A 16,904-nucleotide genomic window follows, 5' to 3' on the forward strand; every position below is an offset into this window, starting at 1 on the left:
ATGACTTTGGAGCTGAGATTGCCTTTTACAGTTGTTTTTCATTGAGGAAACAGGCTCGGACTTTGTTGCCCTGCCAGGCATCAGATATCGATTGCCCTGAAAATAGGATATGGTTTTGGTGAGACGTCTAGACAGAGACAGTTTCCAAAGTGTGCTAATAGCAAATTATTGTTTGCCTATCACTTATAACTGGGATAAATCCTTTACTGTGATATAGCAGTATATTCATCAAAGTGATTACAAGATTTCCAGGGTCACAATTCTAATCCTTAGGTGGGCTTTATACTTCCTCTTCTGTTCTACAAGTGTGCTGAATTTTCCCTCTAACCGATTCGACATCAAAATTACAAACTCTATTTCCTCTGCTTTCTACAACACTAACTCCAGGGCCAGTTGCATTAACAGTTTTATGAGCTTCTAGTTCCCGTTTATAATTATTGGAGTCATTTAAACAATGATGTCTTTAAAAGTGCAACTAATATTGAACATTATGACTGTCTAGGCAAGGTGATAAGTGAGTTATTAATTTTAAGTGCTTTTCATTCTAGTTAATTTTATCTATGAGGTCAAAGTTGGGCTGTTATATTTTCTCCTATCTGCATTTCTATGCATATGTGAAAAGTTTTGTATACTATCATGACCATCATTTTGTAGAAATGTCAATGTATGTTTTCAATATTTAAAAGCTAACTAAAATTTACCAGCATTGTAAATTGCAATGTATGTGTTGCCTGCTATCTTTTATATTGAATTAAAATCTTGCACTATTTTAAAAGGAATCATTTTTTTTTTTAAGAATACATGGTTAAAGGTCTGTCTTCTATGAAGGGTATGAACTATGCCTATGTTAGAGGGTGAAATGTCACATAAAAGTATTAATTTATATGTGCAATAGTTTATAAAAAAGGAGGGGCATATTGCATATATATGGGTGGAAAGTAGGTACTAGTAATGAGCTTTTAAGAAGTAACTGCCCAGCCCTGAAGTAGCCCAAAGGCATGAAGAGCATCACTTTGTTATGCAAATCTAGAGCTCCTTGGCAAGAGAGATAGAGGCTACACCCCTAAACAGAGAAGAGTGCACCCCTCAGAAAAATAAAAGCTATTGAAAAAAATCTAATGATTGTGTTAAGAATATAAAATACATTCAAGAGGTCAAGGCTTCCTCCATGAGAATAGTCAGATTGATCAAAATACTCTGATCAACATTTTTATATGCAGTAAATTCCAGGAGTAAATAATATGGATAAGTTATATTTATTCTCCTTCCTAAAGCCATTAGGGATATTTTCCTACTTTGGAGAATCCTGTCTTCTCTCTTGAATATATATCTCTTCTCACACTTTTTTTTCTTTTCTTTACTTTTTTTTTTTGGGGGGGGGTGTATACCTGGTGACACTCAGTGGTCAGAAATCGCTCCTGGTTTGGGGGATCAAACCGAGGTTCATCCTGGGTCAGCAGTGTGCAAGGCAAACGCCCTACTGCTGCACCATTGCTCGAGCCCCTTTTCTCACACTTTAAGTACATTTCTCTAAATAAAAACTATTTTGGCTTCACTAAAAATAAACTATATAAAATAATTATTTCATTGATTTAGATATTTTATTATATTTTATTAATTCCAAGCATAAACCTTTCCAAGCATAAACCTTAAGTTTATTTTGTCTGTTTTTTTATCTCCATTAATTTGTCTGTCTGGTTCAGTATTATATTAATATATTTTAGTGTCATATTTTATTTTAATATAGAGCATCTTTTTTGTTCTCCTAACATTAACTATTTTATTAAAAACAAACATTAAATTCCCATTTAATTTGTGCCTGTTGCTGCATGAACCTCTTTTTGGAAATCTGGAATTTACTACTTTATTCTAGAGATTGTTTATTTTATATAATAATTATAATTGACTTGCCTAAATATTAACATTTGTTGGTATTTTTTTTCTTTAATTAGTAGTAGATATAAATAAGCTTTTACTTTTATTTTGTATGATTTTAGAGTTGTATTCTTTATTAAATATACATTTAAAAATTTATGACATGGATATTTGGATCTAAGGTAAAATATAAGTTTCAGTTAAAAATAATGGAGAATATAATTATGACTAAAGATTGTCTGATAACTAACACAGAAAGTAATGCATTATGTTGGTTCCTTCAGTAGTCTGATTCTAAGCAAAATACCCTTTGGGATTTATTTACAAAGAATCTTGATTGGTCTTTTTATATATACAAAGACCACACTAATGTCTACTCAGAAATAATGCATTTATTAGAAGGAAAATAATGCACCTGTTAAAGGAAAAGCAGAAAAAATAAGTTTTTATTTTTGCTTTTTGGGGGCCACACGCAGCAATGCTGAAGGGTTTTATTCCTGGCTCGGGACCATCTGGGATGCCAGGGATCGAACCCATGTTTATCTTGGGTCATCAGCATGCAAGGAAAACACCCTACTGCTACCACTCCAGCCCCGCAAGATATGTTTATTTAAACACACATTTTGTTTATATTATAATTTAAGCACATTTAAATTAAAGTATTAACATAAAGAAATTAAAGTATTAACATAAGTCCCTATTCTATTTTATTATTTCTAAAACATCATGATATATCATGATATACCTAACCTCCTTCCTAAAACCATTAGAGAGATTTTACTACTTTGGAGAATCCTGTTTTCTTTCTTCTCACACTTTCTTTTTCTTTACTTTTTTTTTTTTTATTTTGGGCCACACCTGATGACACTCAGGAATTTCTCCTGGCTAAGCGGTCAGAAATGAGACAATATTAATTAAAATATATCTCATCTAAGATCAGAGGGACACTTAAAATGGGAAATCTCAGCTAAGTGAATTGGTAGAGTAATGGAATAGTAAAAAATAAGCATATATATAATAATTCACATTAACTTTGTTCACTCCTATATGAAGTTCCTTAAGAGGGCCTGAGAAAGTGGTGATGCTAACAGAACCAATCAGTGCATATTAGAAGAGTTCAGGACCACAACTCAGTGCCTGAGGTTTCCACAATACTCAGAGACCATGTGGTACTGAGGACCAAACCTGGGTTGGTGGTTTAAAATTAGTGTTATGGGATTTTACTGTCAAAAAAATTGAAATAATTTAGTCATTTTAAGAGACCTTCCTTTCCTTAAGAAAATTTTTGTGACGATTTATAAAATTGACTAAATTAAGGTAAGCTAAATAAAGATCTTTTTGGCTTTGGACAGTTTCCTAGACTTGTGAGGAGGCTGCCTGCAGCTGTGGTCAAACATACCCATAAAGTAATTCCAAATAAAAACATTCTAGGACAAGATCAAGAGGCATCATAAAAAGAAAAGTTTAAAGAGGTCCACAGTGAAGTGAAGAAGTTCAGCATAAAACTCATATAAATTAGTCATTATTTCTATTTTTTAAGTTTCTGTAACATTGACTCAAATAACTTCAAGTTTTTTCTGTTAATTGGAAATTTTGTGCTGTATTTTAATAAAAGATAATAGAATAATTATACAAAGAAATAAAATCATGAAGTCATAAAGGTTTTCATACTTGTACAAAACTCAATTTTCTCTCTCTGCCTCTGTCTCTGTCTCTCTGTCTCTCTGTCTCTCTCTCTCTCTCTCTCTCTCTCTCTGTCTCTCTCTCTCTCTCTCTTTCTCTCTCTCTCTGTCCTTTCTCTTTTTTGTTAACAGATTTTGAGTCTGGAGTCTCACACATCCAAGTTAAGTGTTTTATTAGTAAGCTACATTCCTAGAACCTTTCTGTTATTTCTTAACATAAATGAAAATAGAGATTAAAAGGAGCAAATACAGTGATCAAACTGAAACAAAGACAATCTCAAACTTTTTTCACATTTTTCTTCTAAGTGTAGCTATATCATAATTGTCCTCTGTTCAAAGTGTTTTAAGAATATAAAGGTCAGTGGCAATCACAGTAAAGAAATCTCCTTTAATTATTCTCAACTACCACTTAAAATATATTTTTCATAAGTTCACTAATTATGCACTAGTTTGATTATTCTCTACATTCTAATCAACAGTAAGACTAAGAGAGCTTGGAGAGCCTCTTCTACATATTGACCAAGTGGTTTTCTCTTCAAACTAAGGTAGTACTGGTCATATAAAAAGCATTTGAGATGATTTATTGAGTTGAAATGACTTGAACCACACTGAAAAGAAAGGCATATAACACAAATCAAATTTTATGTCTTTTTGTGGCCATAAGCTTTAGTTTTATAAAAATACAAATATTTTTCAAAATAATTTTATATGGTTTCACTACTTCCTTTTTCAGAGCTAATTTTAATAGCAAGAATCCAAGTCAGTATAAAAAAAAGCACTTTATTGCTAGTTTAGTATTAAATGTTTAAAATACAGTAAAAATCATTTTTGACTAATTCACTTTGTCTCTATCACACCATATTTGAGTGTTTGTCTTTTGATTATCTCTCTCATATTTTTCTTTATATTTTGAGTTTAAAAATATGTGTGTATGTATCACCTTAAAAAGACAGACATGAATTTTCCCATCAAATTAGTAATTTGATTTGAAATGTTATTGTGTCCATAATATTATCATTTGTATCTACTAATATGCTATTCAGACATTATTTACATTTTATTTTAATGTTTTTACTATGTAAATGTAATAGAAAAAAAGTATGTTACCCTCATTTTTATTCAATTAAGACTGGAAAAATAAAAAAAGTCTTTGAAAACAAACTAAAGTTAGCATATAGCAATGAAATAATGCTCGTATACACTTGTGAGTATCCAATACTATATTAACTCAGTGAATAGTGAAATGTAATCTCTACTTAGTGACAATGAAAACTTTAAGAATGGTGACTTCCTCATGACATTAGAAAGAAGAATTTATAAACATAGCATAAATTTTTATGCAGATAGTTTTATTAAATTGATTTAAATTAATGTAACCAAAAATTCTAATTAAAATATCCTTAACCATTGCTTACTTGTCTGGTAAAAAACCCAATTTCTTGAACTAAATTAAAATATATTTTAAAAAGTACTTTTCACTAAGATCTGGATAACGAACTATTACTCAATGAACAAGATATTAAAGTTAAAATGGTCATTTTTGCCAATTGTTTTATTAACTTTAATAAGCTAATAAAGTTAACTTTGATAGTTATATATTTTATTTCTAATTATAATTAATCTACATTTTTTCAATGCAATGTTACTTATGTGAAATAATGCAGCTATAATTTAAAACTTGACATACCGAAAAATCTTTAGTGAGTTATTTATATAAATTCAATGTATTATGGAAAATACTGGGTGTTATGTGTGATTTGAGAAATCCTATCATTCAACAAAAATATGTGGGGGCCAGATTTGATTTGTGGATCAAAATGAATAAAATCCTGATATGGAGTACAGAAGGGATATGTGATTTCTGTGCTAATTAACAATAACAAACGAGCTGTTTGTGGTAATATGTAGAAAAATTGGCAATACTGCATTTCCAGAGGTCCCCCCAGTGCTGCTGGAGCCACTCTGGCTACATATAGCAATGTTCTGGAGGTTTTACACTACTGGATGTCCTGGGATCCTGTGTATGTCTGGCATGAACTTTAGTTCTTTGAACTTCTTCCTGACCTTACATACATTCTTTTATCATGGCAAGTTTGAACAAAATAGATAAAGTGACACTATACAAAGACAAGTCAAATGCCTGAATTATATTTCTCTCATGTAAGTAAATTTAAAAAAAAAGTTTAGTGAGGGCACTGAAAATTTAAAATGACATGAACAAATTCATAGAAACTATTCAGATTATTTGAGATTCTTTGGGAGAACTTATCCAATTGATTCTAAATAAGCACGGTAACTTCCATAGTAAATCACCTAAACTGGATTAGAGAGATAGTTCAGAGGTTAAGGATAAACTAAACCCTGGTTTTGATACCTGGCACCACAGATGTTCCTTAATTACTGTCAAGAATAAGCCTGGAATACAGTGGGGTGTGGTGACTTCAGAAACACAACACCCTAGGCCTGTCTGAGAGGTAGTATAGAGAATAAGGTGCTTGGAGTGATTCCTGAATGAAGAGAAAGGAGTAAGCTCTGAGCACTGCTGGGTGTGGCCTCTAAACAAAACAAAACCAAAACACACACAAAACAATCCAACACCCCCCCAAAAAAACAACTAAACAAATAAAACAACAACAACAAAATGCATACCCAAACTGTAAAGACAGGGCATACTTTATATTGTATACTCCCACATTTCACTTTTGGCAATTGACAAGGAGTCCAACAGAGGATCTGTTCTTTTTCTGATTTTATGTCTATGAAACTAGAAAACTAATGTTTTTTGGTGGAGAGAGCATAGTCTTTCTTTGTAAGAACTAACCCTTTGATACCAAAAGTACCAAAAAGTAGCCCAATTTGAATCACAGTCTTTTTAACTTATTTATGTGAAAGTACACTATAAGTTGTGAGGATAGATAATTAAGTAGATATTTCTGTTTTAATGGAATTTGTGCTCTGGTAGCATTCAAAAATATAGCTTAAGAAGTCAGTGTTTGAGTTTCTTAATGACAAAAAAAAAATCTAGGAATTAACATTACATGGATTAGCTGGTTTTCCGTTTCCTTTTTAGTTTAATTTCCAAGTTCATTATTCACTTATCATCTTGATGAGTTAAAGAGCAGCAAGCTTAATTAATGGTAGATTCTGAACAGTTTTCCAAGTATTTTTTCCACATGATATATTATTATTTTAATTTCATTCTCAAAATATTTGTCATAAATATAATTGAGAAAATATGTAAAAAATCTTTTTCAAATCAAATAAGATGGAACTTTTCTAAATTTTAAATTCTTAAAAGAGCCTACCATTTGTCACCATGATTTATTTTATTTTATTTTTTTTAAATCTGATTTTTAAGGGCTGGAGTAGTGGCACAGTGGTAGGGTGTTTGCCTTTCATGGGGCTGACCCAGGATGGACCTAGGTTTGATCCCCCAGTGTCCCATATGCTCCCCCAAGCCAGGAACAATTTCTGAGTGCATAGCCAGGAGTAACCCTCTGAGCATCACCAGGTGTGACCCAAAAAAGAAAAACTAAAAAAAAAAATAGAGAAAGAGTAGAAATACACAGATGTCTCATATAAGTTTTTCAAATTATTGCCAAAAGTTATTTTAATTCGTGCTTCTCTTTTTTTACCTTTAAGCATTTAAGACCAAGCTTATCTGAATATTTGTAAAACTAAAAGACACTCAGTCCCTCTCAGATTTCTTAACTTGTAGTTATAGATGCCAAAAAAGTGTCAAAATGAGTTTCAAAATTCAGACAACACACCCTGATAGATCTTATAGATGCCTAAAATGACTGTGTAATGAAAAATTGGTAAATCACTATCCAATTAGTAAACTGGAAAAAATTGACATATGTTTTAAAAAATTAAATGTAGTGATTGAAGCAATAGCACAGAAGATAAATAGGTAATCGTCTTGCTGATGTGGGTTCAATTTCTTGCATTCCATATGATTTTCCAGTCACTGCCTAGTTTGATTTTTTAATTTTTTACACTTTATTTAAAGAAAATTCATCACATAGTTGACACAGTTGATTATAATGCATTTATTTCTAGACAAGTGAGAGCAATGTTATTTTATTTAAAAAAAATAGAAAGAAAAAGAGAAGAAAGAAAATTTGAAAAAAAAGTAAAGTAGCGAGCACATTTGTGATTAATTTTATATCACTAATAAAGTCATTAATACAATGGCAAAAGGTTTAGAAATTTCTTGTTGCTAGCTCTCCATTCCTATAGGGAGGACAGCATTAAACAAATGAAGTTGTCTAGAAATTCACTGTTACTAATACTATGGCTTTTAGGGGAGTGTTCTCAGCTGCCAGGCTTCCTGGAATAAGGAGAATTCAGGAGAAGGGTGTCCGCACTCACTCCAAAAAGTCCTGGTGATACCAGCCCAAATACAGGTAGACCTAAAGTTTTGTCAGATTGGTGTCCCCAAAACGAATCATAGAGGGGTGTTGAGGCAGGGCCATAAGCAAAAATGGTGATTCTGGATTATATTTGCAGCATCTTCAGGTGATAGAGCTTGGCCTGCCCTCTCCTTCCTAGGTGGCCAACTTTCTGCTGCATGATTTTTGATGTCTTGGTTTACATCGTTTTTGAAAAAGAATGAGTCGATGGAGCTGGCCCAGTGTGAACATGAAGCATTTTCCCAGGTACGATTCTTGAGTATAGAGCCAGGAGTAACCCCTGAGCATCACTGGGCATGCTCATCCCCAAACAAACTAACTAGCTAACTAGATAAATAAATTTAAAAATGTGTTTAAATATTGGGGTATGTGAGTTAGTTTCCATGTCTTAATAAAATGTTTAAGCTAACTTTTAAAATGCATTAAGAGCCACTACACAAGTAACTGATACAATTTTCAAATAGAATAATCAACTTAAAAACCAGATAGAGTGGTTTTATAGTAAAAAATTCTACATATCTCAAAAAACATCAGACAAGAGAAAACTTTTGCCTCGTTCTCATTATAGTCATTTTAAATGCAATAACTTACTATTTTCTCTGAAATATTCCTCCCTAGAAGTTCTCTAATTTCCATTTGCATTTACAACCTGATGACTGTTTGCCCTACTTCCTGTGTTTGCTCCTTTTTATGCTTACTCCAGTTAATGCTTCTTTCTTATTTCTTTTCTCTTCCTTCCTTCCTTCCTTCCTTCCTTCCTTCCTTCCTTCCTTCCTTCCTTCCTTCCTTCCTTCCTTCCTTCCTTCCTTCCATCCTTCCTTCCTTCCATCCTTCTTCCTTCCTTCCTTCCTTCCTTCCTTCCTTCCTTCCTTCCTTCCTTCCTTCCTTCTTTCCTTCCTTCCTTCCTTTCTTTCTTTCTTTCTTTCTTTCTTCTTTCTTTCTTCTTTTTCTTTCTTTTTTTCTTTCTTTCTTCCTTTCTTTCTTTCTCTCTTTCTTTCTTTCTTTCTTTTTCTTTCTTTCTTTCTTTCTTTCTTTCTTTCTTTCTTTCTTTCTTTCTTTCTTTCTTTCTTTCTTTCTTTCTTTCTTTCTTTCTTTCTTTCTTCTTTCTTTCTTTCTTTCTTTCTTTCTTTCTTTCTTTCTTTCTTTCTTTCTTTCTTTCTTTTTTCTCTTTCTTCATTCCTTCCTCCCTCTTTCTTTCTTTCTTTCTTTCTTTGTTTCTTCTTTCTTTCTTTCTTTCTTCTTTTTATTTCTCTTTCATCCTTCCTTTTTTCTTTTCCTTTCTCTTTCTTCCTTCCATTTCTTTTCTTTCTTTCTTCTTTCTTTCTTTCTTTCTTTCTTTCTTTCTTTCTTTCTTTCTTTCTTTCTTTCTTTCTTTCTTTCTTTTTTCTCTTTCTTCATTCCTTCCTCCCTCCCTTCCTTTCTTTCTTTCTTTAGTTCTTTTTTCTTCTTTAAGTTTCTTCTTTTTCTTTTTTCCTTTTTTTTTTTTTTAATTTTTTTGGTCACACCTGGCAATGCTCAGGTTTTACCTGGCTCTGCACTCATGAATCAATCCTGATTATGCTCAATGTACTACATGGGATGCTGTAGTTAATGGTGCACAGGCAATTGCCTTACCTGCTGTACTATCTTTCTGGTTCTTCCAATTAATGCTCCTTGTATCTTTTAAGTTGTTTTCCATGTGTCATCTAAACCCCCAGTACCAAAGAGGATTACTCCTTATGTTCTGTAATTTAATTTTTCTTTTGTTTCCCTTTTCTGTCCTCTCTATATTACATAAAATGTAACTTTATATTTTGATGATACAATAATTCTATGCTTCTTCAAAACATGTTATCAGACCACAAACATCACTATCACCAAAGTACTAATATTCCTCCACTACAGTCCTTAGAAAATGTAATTGGCAAGAGGAGCAACCTTGTTTTGTGCCAGATCTTATTAGAAAAGCTTTTAGTTTTTCCCATTGGAGTAGACTGCAATGAATTTTTTTTTAAATGGCTTTGACAATATTGAGGAAAGTTTCTTCAATTTCTATCTTATTTAGAGGTTTTATCATGAATGGGTGCTGGACCTTGTCAAGTGCTTTCTCAATGTCTATTTATATGATCATATGGTATTTTTTTCTTTGGTAAATATGGTGTATTATATTGATTGATTTGTATATGATAAACCATCCTTGCATTCCTTGAATGAATCTGCTTGGTCATGGTGTATAAGCATCTTGATCAGTTATTGGATTCTGTTTTTTAGTATTTTGTTGAGGATCTTTGCATTTTTGTTGATCAAGGATATGGGCCTATACTTCTCTTTTTTATTGTATCTTTGCTTTTGGTATCAGGATGATGTTGGCTTCATCTGCTTGGGAATATCTCTGTTTCTTCAAATTTCTGAAAGAGATTGAAGAAAATTGGCAGTAGATTTGCTTTAAAGGTTTGAAAGAGTTCACTAGTGAATCCATCTGGACCTGGACTTTTATTTTGAGGAAGCCTCATGAGTACCCTTTCAATTTCCACAATATTAATAGACCTGTTCAGTGCTACAGACGACCTGCATCCCTAAGCAGAACATTTGTGGGGTCCAAGAACCTTTACGGGGAGAAAGTGGGAGCACGAGTGGACAAAAACGGAATAATATTATAAAAAATGAAATACCACACACGAAAGACAAATTTTATTTTTCAGCCGATGACATTTTAAGCACATCTCTAGTATGCAAGGTGTCTTCAGGGAAAACAAAGGGTAGGAGATCTTCCAGAGGGACAGTACAATGAGACTGGGTGTCTAGAATCTACATATCTATTAACTACTGGAAGTAGGTGAGAAAGAGCCCTGCTAGAGGGAAGGGGGAACATAAGCTGGAGATGTTTTCGGTTTAGCAAAAAACAGGTTTTTTTAAGAAGCAGGAGGAAAGAAACCGGTTTTGCAAGAGAAGTTTATGTAGTTGCCAGAAAATAGATTTTTGGGGGATGGAAATAATTGTTTACCTTCATGGAGCTAGACTGAGAAAAACAAGCTGCTGGTGCCAGGTTTTACTCCGAGTAAGAGTTACAAATAAACTAGCCAGCGGGGAGCTTTTGGCGGGCTTTCTTTGGTACTGAAATTTCTTTGTGAGTGTAGAAAGGCTAAGGCCAAATTTCTGTAGTGGGAAAGGAGACAAAAGTCAAATAAAAGGAAAAGAGAAAATGTAATGTCACAGCCATGTCAGAATTATAGCCAGTAATCCACACAAGGGTCAATGATTGACTTCTCTAACGGGCCTTCTGGCTTAAATAATTCTTGGGAGGAAAATTAGGCACTGCACCAGGAAGGCCAAAAGCCATGTCTGGTGTGTGCTTCCTTAATAATGAAGACATGCATGCTTCATGCCTCAACAGTTCAGGTATTATTATTCATCTTGGAATAATTCAACATTTTCCAAAAATGTATCCATTTCTTCTAGGTTCTCTTATTTTATGGCATAGAGATACTCAAAGTAGCCTCTTATTACCCTTTGAATTTCTTTAGTGTTTATAGTGACCTCCCTCTTTTCACTTCTGATTCTGCTTATTAAGTGCTCTCTCTCTCCTTTCTTTGTGAGTCTTGCTAATAGCTTATAAATCTTGTTTATTTTTTCAAAGAACTAACTCTTGCTTTTTGATCTTTTGGATTGCATTTTGGGTGTCCAGTTGGTTAATTTATAATCTATGTTTTATTATTTTCTTCCACCCGCTTATTACTTTCAGATCATTTTGTTGGTCATTTTCCAATTTTAACTTATTTATGTAGGCCCATATTCTTTTCTCATGAACGTTTATGCCATTTTGCTGAGTCCCACAGATATTGATAATCTTATATTTATTGTCATTTGTTTTTAGAAGTTTTTTGATTTCCTCTTTGATTTTGTCTATGACCCACTTATTGTTCAGCAGAAAACTGTTTAATTTCTGAGTTGTAAAGTTATTTCTGTCTGTTTGAAATTCACCTTATTTTCAGTGTCTTATGGTCTGATAAGATAGTAGCAGCAATTTCTATCTTCTTCATTTTATGGAATTATATTTTATGGGTCAGCATGTTGCCTATCTTGAGAATGACCCATGTGTATTGGAGAGGAATGTATATTCAGTTTTCTGGAGATAAAAATCCATTTATATAAGGAGTTCTTATGCAGCTCATCTTCCAGCTTACTGATTATGTCCTTAGCTGTTATTACTCTGCTGGTCAGGCCTTCCAACAAGTTTTCCATTTCACCTACCAAGTTTTTCAACCCTGTTATTTCAGTTCGAAGTTTTCTCATTTCTGCTTTCATATGTTCTTGAGTCTTGGTTGTAGTTTGTTCAGTTTTTTCAATGCTTTCTTTAAATTCAAGGAGAATTCTTGATATTTTGTCTCTAAAGTATTTATCTGAGTGGATAAATACATTTTTGGTACATTTCGGGTCATCAGAACTACCACCGTCATTCTCTAAGAATGGTGGAGGTCTACATTGTTTCTCCATTATCATACTTGCAGTGTACACACCAGTTCATTGACTAGGTGAAGTGTCTCTGTCTGTCATGGCAGGGTCTTCTCATCTAGCAGCATGGAAGTAGCAGTCCTTCTCTAAGTCAGTTCCATCAGAAGGCGTCTGTTCACATGGCAACAGTGATGTTCCTGGCACTGGTAGGGATTTTTAAATCTACTGTTTGGCTGTTTTCTAATATTTCACTCTGAGCCTGTATTGTGACAGTCCAACTGTGTCCTTATAAGCATCAGTAAGGCATGATTTTCTTTCCTGATTCATCCAGCAAGCAACTCTATACTGCCATTAACCTTTAGAGAAATTCTAATGGAAATTCCACAATTCCTCCTAATGTCCTCAATTGACATTTAAACAATTATTGTTATAAAGTAGTATTTTGGTTTTCATTTAAGAATCTTGATAATTTATGGTCATTTAACTTTTTAATATAAATGCAATCAATATTCATTTCAGAGCTGGTTAGATACAATAAATGTTGTTTGCTAATTTATTGTTGTTATTGTTGTTGTTGCTGTTGTTTCTGAGGTTCTTTTGTTCAAACCCAAAAGTTATTAGTTGTTACTCCTGGTTCTGTATTCAAAGACCACTCTGGGAGGTGCTCAGGAATAGAACCAGATCAACTTCATGAAAACAAGTGCCATTCCTACTGTTCCTACTTTACAAATCCTTAAGAATATTTTATGTGTATGTTTTAATCACTTCCTCATATCTGAATCTGAGTAGTAACCTTGAATACAGAGGATTTGGGGTTTAAGGTATTTTTCTTTCAGTATTTTGATTATATGAGTGCATTCCTGTTTACCTCTAGAAATCAGATAATTTAGTCTTTTGTGTATGAGGATTGGTTCTATTGTCACTTTTTTGTTTGTTTTTTGTTTTTGAATCATACCTGGAGATGCTCTGGGATTACTCTTCGATATGTCTCAGAAATCTCTTCTGGCTTGGGGGACCATAAGGGATGCTGCGGGATCTAACCCAGGTCCGTCTTAGGCCAGGTGCATGCAATGCAAACACCCTACCACTGTGCCACCACTCTGGCCCCTCTATTGTCACTTTTAAGAAGGCAGTCTTTCTCTTTGATTCATGCCATTTTGATTACAGTGAACTATGGTATTGCTCTGTTTGAATTTATTTTGTTTGACATTCTTTTAAATCTCCTGGATCAGCTGGGAAACTGGGGAAGGAAATATTCCCATTTTAAAACTATTACAGAGACCCACGATAAAAAAAGAATGGTGGAGCAGATATTTTCACATCAGAAACCCTGAGTTTTATCCCTAGAAACACATTTCACATCTCTCCATCTGAGTACCACTGGAAGAACTGCTGGAATTTAACCCTACCAAGAATAATAAAAATAAAATTAAAACTATCCCCAAGTTCTGTCAAAAATAAACCCAGTCATTCCTGATTATGTTCCAGTGACCCCATAACCATCACTGAACCAAGTATTGTCAACCCATTTTGGGTCATGCTATAGAAGTGCCTAATTAAAATATAAGATAAAATAAGACAGTAATAGATATTTGTATGAGTCAAATAAATATATCCTTGCAAGATAATTTTTTAACAGAGAACTCATTTATATTTTGATAGTTGAAATAGTATCTCTGGGGTCTTCATTGGCCAAACCTAATCAGAAGGTAGCCAGGATGGATGGTAGGTTAAATACACTTTTTATGGTTAGCTTTCAAGTGATGACACTTGGTAGGGGCCAAAAAGTTCAACTGAGACAGAATTATACACTCATTGACCTTGTACATTAATTAGTAATTAACTTACTTATAAATTGTAAGCAGCATGAAAAAAACTATAAATAAAAATATTTTAAGGGTCTTTCAAATTATTTTTACTTTAAATATATCTTGGGTGATTAAATTAACAAAGAGATGAAAATCTTTGTTCCTTCTTTCATCTTACTTTAAGTAGCCTTCTTTCCTCATTTTTTCATACTGATTTTTAAACCTTCAATATATTTTTTTAGAAAGCTTTTTCAAGTTCATAAAGCCAAAAGTTTTAATAACTTTTTAAATGTCTTTATGCTATGTTGTTTTAATCTCATGTTCCATATGACAGAACAGACAAATGATTTATCATTGATAAATATAATAAGTTTCATCAACTAATTTTTATTTAAAGATATATATATATATGTATGTGTATATATATGTGTATATATATATATATATATATATATATATATATATATATTTAGTTTTTGGGTCACACCTGGCAGCACTCAAGGGTCACTCCTGGATCTATGTTTAGAAATCGCTCCAGGCAGGCTTGGGGGACCATATGGGATGCCAGGATTCAAACCAGCATCCTTCTGCATGAAAGGCAAACACCTTAACTTCATGCTATCTTTCTGGCTCCATTTAAAGATATTTGATCAGAAAACTGTGTGAAATTTAGTAATAGAATAATATTTGAAATATTTTTCTTATTTATCAGGACTTTATAGTTCCTGTTTGTTTTTCATCTGTATTTTTTCATTTACTTTAAAATTTCTATTTTGTATGCTTTAAAATTCCCAGTTGACTGAACCAGGTAATATTTTCTTAGCTTTTGATAATGTTTTCTTGCTTTCATACCCAAGTTTTTGTTTTTGGATAATGTCTTCTTTGCTTTCTCATCAAGGATATTTATAGCTGTGCCTGATGTAACGACTTTAAAGCTTTTCCTATCAAGTATAAACTTCTTGTAGAGAATTTATTTATAGCCACATTTATTCTTTATTTTCATAGTCAAAATTTTAATCAGTAACCTAATCATCTTTGGTAACTTTTGCTGACAAGGCATTAAAAATCTCAAGTGTTTATGAAAACATAAAATATATTAAATTTTGAGTACTTGTATAGACAAGTGTCTTTTTAAAATAATAAAATAACAATATTCTGCAGATTGGAAAATTAGACTGTATGAAGACTATGAGCTCAGTACTGAAATTTCAACATATATGTCATAAAATTAATATAAGTAGTAGAATATACTTTATGTTCCATTCTTGAACATGGCAATAAACATCAGTTAATGGATAGGTAGAACAGAATAACAACAACAAGAATAATAAAAACTTTGTTCTAAATATTTTAAATTTATTTTAATGAGTTATCATAGTTTATGTGAATTTAGTATCATTATTTAATAGTTTAGAGCATTCCAACTTCTCCAGTGTCAGAAAGACTTCAGTGTAGTTTTTAGAAATTTTGCAACTTTGCATTGTTATTGCTTTAGATTTAATAACAAAACTACTAAATTCAGTTACTCTCAGGGGTCCTCAAACTTTTTAAACAGGGGGCCAGTTCACTGTCCCTCAGACCATTGGAGGGTCTGACTATAGTAAAAACAAAACTTATGAACGAATTCTTATGCACACTGCATATATCTTATTTTGCAATGAAGAAACAAAACAGATACAAATACAAGATGTGGCCCGCGGGCCATAGTTTGAGGACCACTGCTAAATTCTAAAATTCCTATAATAAATATATGACCAACAAAATACACTCTGCTTTGCAGAAGATAATTCTTGCATTAAAAGAAAAAAACATGTAGTTTTACTCCAAGCTATTTTAATGTTATTGCTTTAAAATAATAACTTCAAAAAATAATAACTTCACTCTAGTGCAATTAAGTCATAGTTTGGAGTGGAAAGGAGGTAGAGAAGAAGATATTAAAACCAATAAAAAATGCTGCTTACCAAATTACTTTGGTTGTTTGATGGACAGATACAAAAGATTAAAAAGTGGTGATTGGAAATACTGTGTCCATTCTTCAGTCTGATAGGACTTAATTTTTTTTCTTTTCTTAAAAATATGGAATGCTTCATGAATTTTCATGTCATCCTTTCGCAGGGGCCATGCTAATCTTCTTTGTATTATTCCAATTTTAGTATATGTCTCCCGAAACAAGCACAGGACTTCACTTTTAAGTTAATGAAACTGCAAAGAAAAATCGTCACCTATGTACTTGCTTTCTCTTCAAACATGAAAATATTTAAAAAAGATAATTATGGAAGCAGTCCTCCTGTGAACATTAGTAAAAGATGGACTAAACCTATGTTATACTTTCCACAATATTTTTAAAACCTAGTAAAAAAAAAAAAGAAAAAGAAAAAGGGAGAGAAAAAAGAAACCTCAACTAACTATAGTAGCAGTGCTGCATAGGAATTTTGCAAATATATGATACATTTTGACAGCTGTTTTTTTTTCTGGAATTCTATCAAAACAATCACTGAAATATTTTGGAATGCTTAAAATGAGGGAATGCTAAACGTATAGCTGTTCTTTAACCATTTAAGGGCTGAGAGTTTGAAAGTGTTTTGGTTACTTTAATATCACCAATCTTAAAATCAGCCACAATTTGTAACCCAGATTTTCGAGTGATTAATACTAGAGAATTGACTTAAATATAATTATTTGCTGATACAAAT

General features: G+C 32.5%; 1 protein-coding gene and 1 non-coding gene across 3 annotated transcripts in view; one reads left to right on the forward strand and one right to left on the reverse strand.

Annotated features, from left to right (window-relative positions):
- CFAP299 (cilia and flagella associated protein 299) overlaps positions 1-16,904 on the forward strand; it is a 569,122-nt gene that overhangs the window by 411,593 nt on the left and 140,625 nt on the right. The gene's annotated exons all lie outside the window — the stretch shown is intronic.
- Positions 16,282-16,385, reverse strand: LOC126033021 (U6 spliceosomal RNA). Its single transcript, XR_007504178.1, has one exon. It is a non-coding gene; the product is annotated as a U6 spliceosomal RNA (small nuclear RNA).

Source organism: Suncus etruscus, chromosome 16, assembly GCF_024139225.1.
Source record: "Suncus etruscus isolate mSunEtr1 chromosome 16, mSunEtr1.pri.cur, whole genome shotgun sequence".
Lineage (NCBI taxonomy): Eukaryota > Metazoa > Chordata > Mammalia > Eulipotyphla > Soricidae > Suncus > Suncus etruscus.